This window comes from Podarcis muralis, chromosome 10, assembly GCF_964188315.1.
Source record: "Podarcis muralis chromosome 10, rPodMur119.hap1.1, whole genome shotgun sequence".
NCBI classification, from domain to species: domain Eukaryota; kingdom Metazoa; phylum Chordata; class Lepidosauria; order Squamata; family Lacertidae; genus Podarcis; species Podarcis muralis.
The window spans coordinates 3,855,652-3,869,559 of record NC_135664.1 but is presented as its reverse complement, the minus strand read 5'-3'; positions in this window follow the sequence as shown (position 1 = coordinate 3,869,559).

Genomic DNA, 13,908 nt, shown 5'->3' with positions numbered 1-13,908 from the left:
CGCTCCCGCCCCCGCAAAAGGACGGGAGGGAAGTCCGGAGAGCCCGCCCCCGCCTCCCGCTGATTGGAGAGGGAGGACGTCACTCGCGGGAGGGGGCGGGGCTGGGGGGGCTGGCCCAGCCTCTCCATCGACATTCCAGGATCGCGGGACGGGGGGGGGGGGGAGCGCCTTTGCAGCGTCCGCGGGGAAGAGGAGGCGGTGCGGGGAGTAAACAGCGCGCAGCGAATCAGGGGGGTGTTTGTCGCGAATGCAAAGTGCAAACGGGGATCTTTACTACCAATGCAAAGTGGAAACTGGTTTTAGAGGTTTTTCCATGTTGAAAATCATTTCCCCCTCGTAGTTTCCGAAACTGCATGCTCTCCAGGCGGGGGGAGAAGAGCCCCAGGACTTTCCGCAACTGTAAAAAAACTGTGTTGTCCTGGAAGAAATCTGCCTGCTCCAGCCCATGGGGGGGGGGGGAGATTGGAATAAGGTTGCATTTTAACAGCCTCCCCGCCGTTTGGCCCGTTCCTTCGCCCTCGCGCTCCGCTTGCGAGGTTTGCTCTTCGCAGTCCGGAACTGAAATTAACTTCAGTTTGGTTTTACAATGGACGTTATTCACACAGCAGCAACAGCGAACAGCAGCCAGTCGGGCAGCCAAATTCTGAATGAACTGCAATTCAACTCAGGGACTGTCGCTAAATCATCTTTTTTGTGTGTGTGTTTTAGGATTGGGGGATCAAAACAAAAGTTTCTCAAACTAATTTCAAAAGGTCTGACCTGAGACAGGAATTATAGAATCAAACAACTGTGGAATTAGAAGGGACACCAAGGGTCATCTAGTCCAACCCCCTGCAATGCAGGAATCTCAGCTAAAGCATCCATGACAGATGGCCACCCAACCTTCGCTTAAATGCCTCCAATGAAGGAGATTCTGCGACCATTCCACTGCCAAACAACTTACTGTCAGAAAGTTCTTCCTCATCTTTAGTTGGAATCTCCTTTCTAGTAACTTGAAGCCGTTGGTTCAAGTCCTAACATCCAGAGTTGGAAAAAAACAAGCTTGTTCCCTCTTCCAGCCCTTGAGATATTTGAAGATGGCTATCATATCTCCTCTCATTCTCCTCTTTTCCAGGCTAAACAGACCCAGCTTCTTCCTTTGTTCCTCATAACACCAACAACCTTCTAGCAACACAAAACGCAGAGCTTAGTACACACACACACACACACCCAGGCAAGCAAAATGCACTATCACTGTCCAGTGACACATAACCAGGCAAAAGCCCTCAAGGAGAGGTTTGGTCTAGGGCTGTGGTGTCCAAACTTTTTTCAAAGAGGGCCAGATTTGATGAAGTGAAGGGCCGTGAAGGCCAACCAAAGTTGTTGAGCTTTTTGTTAAGATTTTACCCCAGGAAATAAACTGCCACAGGGGCCGGATTAAACCGACCCCCAAAACAGAGACTTTGGACATTGGGCATGCCTGCTCTAGGGAGAGTCCAGGAGCCAAACAGACTGACCTCAAGGGCCACGTGTGACCTTCATGTTTGATGTCCCTCCCCCTATTCTAGACCTTCAAATGTTATTGTATAGGAGTTCTGTCCTCTTTTGGACTCTGCCTTTATACATATGAGGTACAGTAAGAATATACACCTTCCAACATTTAGAAGTGTTCAGATAAATCCCACACACATTTAATGAACCACGAAGAAGCAGCAGGAAAACACCTGCTGGCTACGGTCGTTGCATCCTGACACTCCCACTGGCCACGTCCCACCTACAGTTGTACATTGAATCATACAATTGTAGAGCTGGAAGGATTCCAGGGGTCATTTAGTCCAACCCCCTGCAATGCAGGAATCTCAACTAAAGCATCCATGACAGACCCCCTGAATGCTCCTCACTCAGCAGCATCAAGGCGGCAGCAGGTGGTGTCCATTGGGACTAGTGAAGTGGAAGGCAGGGGCCCCAAACAGCAGGTGGAGCCAGTGAGACACAGAGTCCACTCATTCTAGGTTTGCCCCGCTTCCCTACCAAGTTTTGCAAGGGCAGACTGGGACTAAGGAAGCTAGCAGCCCCTGAACTGGTTGCAAAGTGGCAAGGTGTGGGTGCCTGAGAGCAGCCTGAGTTTGGGGGGGAACTTCCCCATCATCCCGAATGGAGCAGCCTCCCCTGCTTCAAGGGCTTTCTCACCAGCCATTCACTGGCTATGTTAGGGAGGCCCATCTCAACACCACTTTGGTCAGAACTAAATACGGCTTTGATACAATGATAGCGCAGCGCTTCATTTTGCCAACAAATTGTGCTGTTCTTCCTCTGAAAATTAAGCCCCAGGTAAGCTCTTCTTTGCATAGATGTTATGCCATCACTTTAACAAAGTGAAAATTAGCATAGGACAATGCTACTAAGTCTGCAGGAACCTTGAAACTATAACACTTGGATGTGAGAAAACTGCTAATATTTGCACTGTGGTGCTTAGTCGGGGTATTTTAGGTTTAAGTTTTAGCACTTCTATGGTATTTTAACAGCAATAGGTAGCTAAAGTATTTTAGCTGTTCTAGGAGAACTGTGGTTGCTTCTAGTCTATGACTGTTTTGCAGTTTAGGGGTATTATTTTTCCTTCCACAATCAAATGGAAATGGAATGAAAATGGTGGCCTATGTCAGTGTGGGGTTGTTGTTTTGCAGTACTCACGGGTACACGGTAGTGGCACCTTCCCCCCTCCCCCCAAAAATGGCTTCTAAAGCAAGCATGCGAGGAGGGTGCGCCTTTTCTCCTGTGCCCATGACAGCAGGCCCCTCGGCACCGCCAGCCCCGGCAGTGGCACTTACTCCTCATCCTGCGGTAGCATAGTTGCAGGAAGCTGCTGGGCTGCCACTGCACCCGCCACTCTGCCAGCTCTAAGGCTAGCGGAAGGCACTTGGCACTCAGCAAGTGGACCAGTCCATGGCGGCGGCAGCAGAATCGATGCCAGGGCCAGGCAACACCAAGAGGACTCACGTTTCCTTGAAGGCCTCACATGTGGCACAGAGGTGGAGGGCCATGTCTCCTGGCACTGGCAAGCCCAGCTCCGGGTCCTCGGTGGGCACTTGCCCCACATCGACCCCCAGCCTGCAGCCACAGCCCGTCAGCTGAGAGGGGTATTTCATGGTAAGTACCGGCACCTTTTCTCCCTAGAAAAAAGGCACTGGTCTAAACAGTACTTAATGCCATATCACCCAGCATTGCCATGGCAAAGACTCTTCTATATTTGTTCATAATCTAAGTCCTGTTCAGCGAAGCCTTCCTGCAATTTTAGTCTGCAGCTTCCTTTGTGTAGTAATTCCCCACCCGTAATTCCTCCCTGCTCAGCATAGTGCAACCTTGCTGATAGGCCTGGGCGATGTATCAATATATCACCCAGGACGGGTATGAGGGGCAGACGGCGCTAGCGGCTTCACTCAGCAGTATATCGTGGGTGAGACTGGCACTGCTCCTGAGTCCCTCTGCTACCAGTACTGCTTTCAGCATCGGACCGCTCCTGGCAGAGGGACTAGAGATGGGAAGGCCTGGGAAAAAAACTGGAAAATTGGGAAAGAGCAGCCCCCCCCCCCGTTTTCCCCCAAAGCCATTTTTTTTCAAGGGGGGGGGTTGATATAGTTTGAATATTCCACACACTATTTCCCCCCCCCCCCACCTATTTTTTCCTGGAAAAAATGGCTTTGGAAAAAAACAGGAAAAAACCTGTCCCACCACCCTCCATTTTCCCATTTTCCTTCCAGTCCTTCCAGCCCCCCCACTTTGGAGCTCCCAGGCAGGTGCTCTCGCTGTACTCTTTCCGGCAACTGCTCAAAACGTTTTCATGAGGGCAGCCCATCTGAACACGTAGAAGCTGCATGCAATTTACTTCCTTTTAACCATCTTTTAAATCATCTTTTGAATACTCTTAAATACCTGCTTTTAACTGTGTTTTATCAACCATTTTAATGTTCTGTTGCATATTTTTGTAAACTGTTTAGAAGCTCTCTTACCATCATGCCGTTTATAATGTATAATAACAAATTCAATTTAAAACACACACACACACACACACACACACACACACACACACACACACACTCCTTTTCCTTTCAGAGTTTGAGCCTTAGTGCAACATACTATTCAGTAACTGGATGTTGATTACCTCTGGGTCTGGCATGCAAAAAAAATTGCCTTACGCTTTGCCCCGACTGTCCTCAAGTAGAGATGGGAAGGCCTGGGGGAAAACTCCAGAGCCAATTTTTAGAAGTCCATGGGAAAATTACAAAGAGGAAGAGGAAGAATAAATGGAAAATGAAAGCAGTAGATCAGAAAATGAGATAGAATAAACTGCATGTACATGTTGTGTCTTCTGTGGGTTTTTATTTTAAGCACTACTCAAAAGGTAGACCTTGTATGGAGCTTAAATATTGAGGTGGACCTTAACTTTATTTACTGTTGGTGCTAAGGGGCAAATCTGATTATTTTTTATGTTGATGGTTTCTTGCATTTTTGTTGCTTTTGAGGGAAAGGGGGGTGGTTACCTGTTTTATTGCAAGAATAATACTTTTATATACACTGTGTTTCACACTATTTGTAAAACTATGCCACACTGAACTTTTTTTCTTTTTTTCCAGGGAAAAATAGAGGGAAATTTTTTTTTTCCCCTCATGGCTTCAAAATTTCTGGAAATTTTACATCTCTAAGAGGGACTCAGGAAAAGTGGCAGTTTCATCCATGATGTACTGCTGTCTGAGGCCGCCATCGCTCTCTGCCCCTCAGACCGCAGAGGGAAGAACAAGCTGTATCGTCGGCTGACTGGAGGCTGCCATGAAAGACAGAAGAGCAATTAATTCTCCTGACCCAGAACGGGCTTCATGGATCTGATAGCAGAAAAGCAGCATTTTGTATGAACTTTGCTTAAAGATACCTGTTGCCATAGTAATTAGGGGCAGGCTGTTCTGACCAATGAAAATAGTTTTAGGGGTCCACAAGCTGTCCATGCGTTCTGTTACCCAATCATATTGCTGAAAAGGATTGTGCACGAGGCGATAATGCATGTAATTGTTATAAAAGTGTCTTGAATTTTGTTCAAGCTGGTCCCAGCTTTTCAGAGATATCCACTGGGGCCTCTAGATTTATGCTGCAGCAATAAAAATACAGTAAACTCTTTCTACACCCTGAGTTTGTCTTCTTTTGGCTGAAGGATCAGCATTTTTATTCCACCCACCCTTGTATGGTAACAATCGTACAACCAAAAACACTAGATTCAATAACTGGAGAGAGGTTATATGAAATATTTATATTATTATTTTCAGCCTGACTTGAGCTCTCCAAATTGCCTCATAGAATGTAATAAAAACAATATAAAAACAACCAATTAAAACTGTGCCATAAATCATTACACCAGGGCCATACAATAGTGAAAGCCCGTCTTTAAAAAGCATTTTTTTTAAAAAAGAATAATACTTCTAGATATTGGCAGGGGGCTAAAAACAGGCTTTCCAAGAGAAAAAGTTCTATACTCAGTACCAGCACCAATAAGGCCCTGTCTCACATACTTGCCAGATGGTGTAAGCAAGTGGAACTGTGGGAGCAGGTGGGTCTCTAGAATGACTGCCTCTCCCCATATGAACTGACTTGGACCTCATTTGAGGCGCTTCTTTAACGGCCCCCCTCCAAGCGAGGTCCAGAGGGTGGCAAAACCAGAACAGGCAGTTTCTGTGCTGGCTTCCCACTTGTGGAATGCTCTCCCCAGGAAGGCTCGCCTGGCACCCTTCTTACGGAACGCTTTGCCTCATGAGACCAGGGCCCTGCAGGATCTGATTTCTTTCCGCAGGGCCTGTAAGACAGAGTTGTTCCGCCTGGCCTTTGGCTTGGAGCCAATTTGATTCCCTCCCTCCCTCCCTCTCTTTCTTTTTTCTTTTCCTTCTCCTCCTGCAATGAGGCTACATTTTAATATTTTAATGTTCCATTATTTTAATGTTGTATTTTATTTTTGTTTTTAAGTTGTAATCATTCATCTTGTTTTTATTATTGCTTGTAAGCCGCTCTGAGCTCGGCCTTGGCTGGGGAGAGCGGGGTATAAATAAAAAATTATTATTATTATTATTATTATTATTATTATTAATAATAATAATTAATAATAGTTGTATTTTCAGGGCCGACTTAAACATATCCAGTGCCGTGGTGCAAAGATCCCTCCAGCGCCCCCCCCCCCCATTTCCCAGAGTTATAAACTTTGTATATCTGCCCCTTTCTAAAACATATTTGTTGGTGTGTGCTTTTCTTTTTGTAAATCCAGATTGGAATGGAGGTGTTTTCTCAGGACAGTGGAGGCCTGTGTGCTGCATCCGGTTGGTGCAGTAGTGGTGCCCCTCACCCTTCTTCTGATAGGAAGGGGGAGGGCTGGGGGGGCTGAGGAGGGTCAGTTGTGGGGAGTGAGAAATGTCCCTATGTTCATCTGAGGAATTGTGGAGGTTGTGGTATTCACCTCCCAGCCAGCAATAATCCTGTTTCTGCTACCTGCCACCTCTCTCGACATTTGGCCAGGTTGGTGGCTGAGGAATGCAGACAGGGAGCGAGGTGTGCTAGGAAGGAGTTCAGCAGAGAGAAGCAAGCTGCCTCACCAAAAACATGGCAGAGGGAGAGTACTTTACATGCCTGCCCTCCTTTTGCCTTTCTAAGCCCTCTAGGCTGCTTTGCCAAGGCTAAAAACTTCTTTAAGCAGGGGTGCCAATTTGAATAAAATATTCTGGGGGCCCAGATAAGCTCCACTCTGCATAATTGATCACATGATGCAGTGCACACATACCATTTGAATGGGAGTGCCCATCAACTTTGCCCGGCCCCCTCAAATACTTTATGGTGGGGGCCAAAGCCCCCAAGGCCCATGGAGTCGACTCCTATGTCCTTAAGGCAACGATATAATCTATCAACATTCTGTAGAGAGGAGCAAATTCTGCCAGCATATTTGAATGATTTATCCACAGTTAAAGCCACTCAATGAGCCAGGAATGGCCTGCTGTTTTGATTCCCTTGGCTCTCCACAAGACTATCCTTCCTGCCTTCATAACGAAGAGGAAAACAACACACATGCCTTGTAATATCCACTTGTTAGCACTTTAACCCCCAAAGGGTTCCCGGGGGAGATGACAGCATCTTCATAGTTGAACAGGAACTGTGTTGGCTTCCCATTTCCAAGCGTGTATCTTAGGAATACATTCATTGGGGCTGCATTTCATACCTTGACCTTTCAGAGTTCTTGGCTTATTCTTCCTGTGACACAGTTGTAGAGTATGAAGAGGCCCAAAGTGGGGTGGGATTAGGCCCATGTTTCTCACTCTGTGTCGCTATACTGACCTAATATCAGCGTTCTAAAGTCTCATACTGAATCATTGCTTTTAGCTGTAGAAGGGGATTGTGTTTACATACCTAGAGATGACATTAAAATAGACCAGGATTCACCCACTGATATCAATGGCAGAGATTTAACCACTTCACAGATTAATAGGATATAAAGCATATATAGGCGGCAGGTATTACTGAATTCATTAGGGCAGACTCTCAAAGTATTTACTGCACAGCATTAGCACTTATGCTACAATTCTATGCAGTGACACTGACTTCCAGAGTTAACATGCAAAGCACTGCCTCATTTAAAATGCTTGATTTGGTCTGTGCCCATAAAACTCGAGTGTTTTGTGTGGTTCATTGCTGTGTGCATGAATGCTGCATAAGCCGCACTGAATGTTAGAGAAGGCTGGGCGTTGCCTTTCCTCATCACCTCTCACTGGTTGGCGATTGCAGGTGCCAGGCTGCCGCTGCTTTGGCTGGCTTCGGCGCTGCTGCCACTGTGTGGGGTGCGAGACGAAGCCTGTTGCTCTCTATGCAGATCTCAATGGCAAGCAGTTTCCTGTTACTCGGGATCAGGGTGTTGGCCGCTGTCAGGTCTCTTGGAGCATGGAGCATAAGCTGAGTTGCTCTGGAACCTACGAGGAGAAGTTCTTCAATGAGGAATCCTATAGCATCTTGTGCAAGGCTTAGCAGAACAACAAAGATGCCTCTGAGGTCAAACCATCTTTTCGGTCAATGTGGATCATCGAGGTGCCAGGAGCGAATCGTGGGTCTCCACTGAGGTGCTGGCAGCATTCCTTGGTCTCCTTGTGTATTACATGGCCTTCAATGCCAAGAGCAACTTCCAAGCATAATCTGCTTCATTAAACCTTTCATGCAAAAAAAAGGGGGGGCATTATTCAAAAACACATCAATAAATGTTAGCAATGTGTCCTGGAAGACCCTGTTTGGCAGCAATTTATGAAAGGAGCCCAGTTGTTGAATTTTTTTGTGAAGATTATGAATTCATATGGTAGTCCCACACCTACCTCCTCTAATCTAGAAATTATTCCACTTTTGCTCCTAATGCAGCATTGCTGTATTAATGCTCACTTTCTCAGAAGGCTGTCGTTTATGAATTACGGGACTCAGAAAGCTGAAGCAGAAATTACACTAAATGCAAAGCCAAGGGCACATGTGCACCTAACTCCCCACTATCCCACAGCAACATGTAGCAGAAGGGGAGGGTGAATCTGTCAATTTTGGTTTCTCTCATTTCTCGTTTTTTCTGTCTCCAATTCTCCACATTTTCACATCAGTTCATCATTTATTTATTTTTAAATCCTCAATAAATTCATCAGCATCTTAGTCAAATGATCTAATGTAAACATTTTGCTTTCAATTTTGCGTAACACAATGCATTTTGTTTGCATATTTGTATGGAGACCTGCATTTTGGTCTGCATATTGTTTTGGAAAGTTGGCCTCTAAATATAAACTGAATTTCTCCCTGATCCCTAAGCAGAACTTATTTACATTCAACATTACAACATGCTACATCTCCTCCTCCCACTCCGCATAATTGGCTGCTACTGCTGGGGTGGGAGGGTGTGGAAGAGACACATGGAACATTGTGTTCCTCTTCCCCACAAGGATGTCACAGGCTACTATCTGGAGAAGGGTACATTATTCTATGGAATGTTATTGGGTAAAGGAGGAGCTAAATACATAGCACCAGCTACATGTTTAGTATAATGTCTATTTTGACCAGAAACTGAACTACCGTATATCTTGCCTCTGCTTCCCTCTGATCTGGTTCTACAGTTTATTCCATGCATTATCTTGAAAATGAGATGCCAAAGCAACTGTAGGATCAATGCCTTGGCTGGGGACTTTGCAGCAGCTGTGGCAAGCATGACACTTTCTCACCACATCACTGGCCCAACCCTGAGGCAGGACATGCTTGCAACCTGGCCTTTACATACATACATACATACATGCATCATTTAATTTGTATCTTGCCTTTCCAGGCTCAAGGCGGCTTACAACGTGATAAAAATTACATAATTAACCACATAACTAGTCAAAAACAAAAAGCAAAACATCAAAAAGCACAGAACCAAATTGAACAATTTCCACATAAATCATAAGAAGATCTAAAATAAACAACCACTCCAACAACAAATGAATATTTATTTCAGTTTGCTCATAAAATATCAAACATCCCTTTGCAAAACTGCACTTCATTTGATGAAACTCCATTTTGACTGCCTGCACAGGGAGTTTAAACAAGCACCCTTGTGATAATCAGTTACTTCATAAACCACACTTTTATTTTTAGCCTAAAAGGACTGAAACACAGAAGTAATAGTACCTTTGTTCAGAGAGTAGAGAGAAGAAAAACAAACTCAAAGGCTGGAATAATGTTTGTTCAAGGTAAACTGCACTGGCAGTAACATCTCTTTAGAATGACGTATCTTCTAAGGGAGGTGGAGATGGGAGAGAGAAGAAGGAATGAAAAAACCTGCAACATTCCAGCAAAGAACGCAAATTAATAATTCAGTAAAACAGCAAGATCAGCAATGCATAGCAGTAGCCTTTACCAGTGGCGTAGCGTGGGTTGTCAGCACCCGGGGCAAGGCAAGTAATTTGCGCCCCCTAACCCGTGGATTTGCGCCCCCTAACCCGTGGATTTGCGCCCCCTAACCTGTGGATTTGCCCTAACCCCAGATGTTGCGCCCGGTGCGGCCCCCCCCTGCACCACCCACGCTACGCCACTGGCCTTTACTGCTGAAGATTTCATATTTTGCCTCTAGCCTCCAGACCCCTCCCACCCTTTTGGCCACAGTGTCTGAAGGCTCAGTGACCGTAAAGGCAGAATGAGAAAGACTGGCTTCACTCAGAAGATCCCAAGATCAGTTTCAAAAGAAGTTAGATTTAGATTCAAGTTACTTCCCCACTCCTGTTACCCCACTTTTTCACATAGCCCCGGAGCATATGGTGATAAGCAGGAAACCTAAAGCCTTTCATTCATTCTAAGTTGTTTAACTATATAAAGTGCAATCACATCTTATGTGGGGGTTCGGCTGCAAGGTTTCCATGCATAGATGAAAATTGTGCATACCCCAAGCCTAGGAGCTGCCCCATAGCTAGTGTGGGGGGAGAGAGAACCTCCATATTCCTGGAGCCCACATGCCAAGTGGGCCTTGCCCAGGAGGCAAGGTGGAGAGCTTAAGCACTCTTTTCCCACCAAGTAACCCAAGCAGGCCTTGCGGGGGAGACACAGCTTGCTTAGCATGCTGGCTCTGGGATGCTCTCACGAGAACTCAGGTGGCCCTGTGAGATCTCACAAGAGCATCCCGGGACCAGGGCACCAAACAGGCCCTACCTCCCAAGCGAGCTTGCACTTTATGACCCAAGCTATCCACCTTGCTTGGATTTAACTTGCACAAGTTCCGTGTACGGTTGAATTTGCACAAGTTAAATGCATGTATGATGTGGTTATACTGCATAGGCTTTCCAAGTGGTGCAATGGCCGTTGAAGGCCCTGCTTCATGTCCCATTGCCATCAGAGGGCTGGTTGGCCAGGACACAGGGCAGGCTCTTTTTATTCACAGTGCTCAGGTTGTGGATCTCCACCTTAGGAGGGCAGTTGGTGCCCTCTTTATTTGGTACTCAGCTAAAACATTTTTTGCTATGTTGCACTGTTAGTTTGGTGTAGATTTTCTCCCATTCTGTGATTTCTAATAACCAGCTTCCAACTTTTAAGTTCAATGCTGTTGTTACTGTTTTAATTTTTTATATACCTTATGAGCCGATGAGAATTTTAAAAGGGTGAAAAGGTGTGATATACATATGAATACACCCACACACCCCAATATTGGATTATATCTAGATGGACACACACCTTGCCTTTTCCTGAAGCTTGCTGTTAACAAAGCACACAGAGGATAAAATATTTCCTCTGCCCTATAACTTCTCTCATCTTAAATTGGCCAAGATCCAAAGGGCATTTGTTTCCCTCACCTTGGTGTTGTAGGGATAATAAAGCATCCTGCAAACAGTCTGTAATGTTGCAGAGGATTCCAGATGCAAGTGGAACAGTGGAACCCTCTTGTGGACTCTTTCCTTGGAGGTTTTTAAGCAGAGGTTGGATGGCCAACTGTCTTGGATGCTTCAGCTGAGATTCCTGCATCAGAGGGGGTTGGACTAGATGACCCTGGGGGTCCCTTCCAACTCTATGATTCTATGCAGCAAAGCATTACATCTCAGAAACTGTAGAATAAACCAGATTAGCAAAGTACCTCCACCATGTTCGACACCTCTCATTCTTTGTTGCTCATGGTGGCCACCAAATCTGCGGATCTGACAGAGCTAACACTGGGAATATCCATTCTGTGTTGTGTGTGTAACCTGTGTTACACATGCCTGGTTTGTAATAAAAGCTCCCCTCCCCTCGCCGAGTGTGATTCCCTCATGACTTAACTGGGAATGAGTGACAACCTTAACTCCTTGCTACTAGGCTGGGTTGTTCACAAATTAAAAATTACTGTTGAAATATTATTGGTCCCTAATGCTTCCTGTTATTAGAGCAGACCTGTTGAAAGGTTTTCTAACATAGCAAGTTCCCTCCACAAGTCCACAGGATGCAACTTTCCACTCATTATATCAGCAGATTATCAGTTCTTGAAGCCTTCTCATATCCAAACAAGTTCTGCAAAGTTACTGTCTGGCTTTAGTCTAACCACAAGGCAGGCTGTAAAAAGGGGTCCTGCTCAAGTGCAGCCAAATGAAGATCTGAAGGGCCAGAGATACTACATCAGGTGAGGCCCAATCAATGTTCAAAACTGAGATACGAAAGCTAGGAGCTAAGTGACACCTTAAACCGAGGTTATGGATGCCACAACAGAATGTCTAGGTGTGCTTTTTCATAACAAGAATACAAAGCTGAAAATGAATTAACTGCAGCTAAAATCTTATATTCGTTTTTCACATGGTCTAGTCCTCATCTGAAGACTGCAAAAAACAAAGCCATATTTCCCCTGCCCACTCCAATATTATTATGAGGGTCCCTCCTCCAGTCCTCAGAGAGTGGCTGAAAGTGGGGAGGGAGAAAAAGGTCCACCTTTCATTCCAGCAACGGCAGTACTGCTCCCAGAGCTCAGAAACTGCTCGCATTAATGAAATTCCCTGTTGCAAAATCCGCCTAGAACAACAGGAGTTTGAATGCTGGGCCTAATGAATCTGCTGTAACTGTTCACAAGGATGATTTGACAAGACTAGTAAGTTGTCCTGTGTACAGGGCCTGCTGTGTGCTAACAGATTTGGAGAATCAGCTGAAAGTATTCCAGCTGAGGGGTCAGCTGACTGTCTCCAGCCTGGGCTTGCACCCTAGGGACTACCCTTTCTGCTGAGACCTAGCCTCTCTGGCCTTCTGAGGAATTGCAGCCCCTAGCTAGGAATGCACCTCTGCACCTAGGATGAACCAAAGTAAATGCACTCTTCATATGGAGGTGTTTTAGTCAGGGTGTGGTGACACCGTGACACCTACACATAAAGCAAAGGTTGCTCCACCTACTTAGCACAATGGATCTATGAATTAGTGTCAAAATAAATAAAAATGCAAAAACAAATTATGGTCAATAAATTAATAACCTCATTTGCCATACTGACAGCAGCCTTTGAACCTTGAGATCTTCATTCCTTCTCCATTCAAAACAGGAAACCTGTTAACCTGGTAATACGCAATTTGGACAAAATTGTCATCACACAAGTGATTGCAGTGTAAAGAAATCCTTCTGAAGGGAAGGCAAACCTACAGCACTTTAATAAAAGGCAGTTCAGTAACTCCAAGCAAACTGGAACAGGTTTCATCATCTCATCAAATTGAAGATAGATCTTAAAAGGAGAGCCCTCTCTCAGCCTCCAAATGTCCCCATGGGCTGAGGGGGTGGTGCTTGCGTTATTTATGTGCTCTACTACTTTTAAATTAAACATGCCTTATTTTACATATACTGTAGTGGAAAATTACTGCAAGATGTACTCTGCTTTTAACACAATATTATGCAACCAATCACTTCCGCATTAATCAAGAGACCGAACTTCAAAGGAACATTATGAGAACGAGACAAGCCCCCCCAATGCCACCAAATGTATCAAAACAAGTTTGCAGAAATTCATCTCATTCCAGCCTGAAGATAAGAACAGAAGGCGGCAATATTTTCATTCCTGCTCAGCACTCATTTCCTCTCCACCTATTCATCTTTGTTTTTCATGGCCTAGTTTTGCTTGTGTTTTGGAAACAGCAGGTTGCCTGGTGTTGATATCTTTTGCTGTTCCTAAAAGCCTTCTTCAGCACTTAATATAAGACCTTCTAAACAGCACAGTGGCTTCAGAAATAAAAGCTTCTTCACAATCTTTTAAAATAAAATATCTTTTTTTTTCAAGGCTTAGGGCATTTTCCTGCCTGAATGGGAACTTCAGAACAGAGTCCTGTATTGTCTATATGTCATTGCCGATCCTGTCACCCTTCATAAGTTATCTAGAAATCTAGGCCTGTGACTCAGCTTCTGATCACTTAGGTACAACCTGGACAAAATGT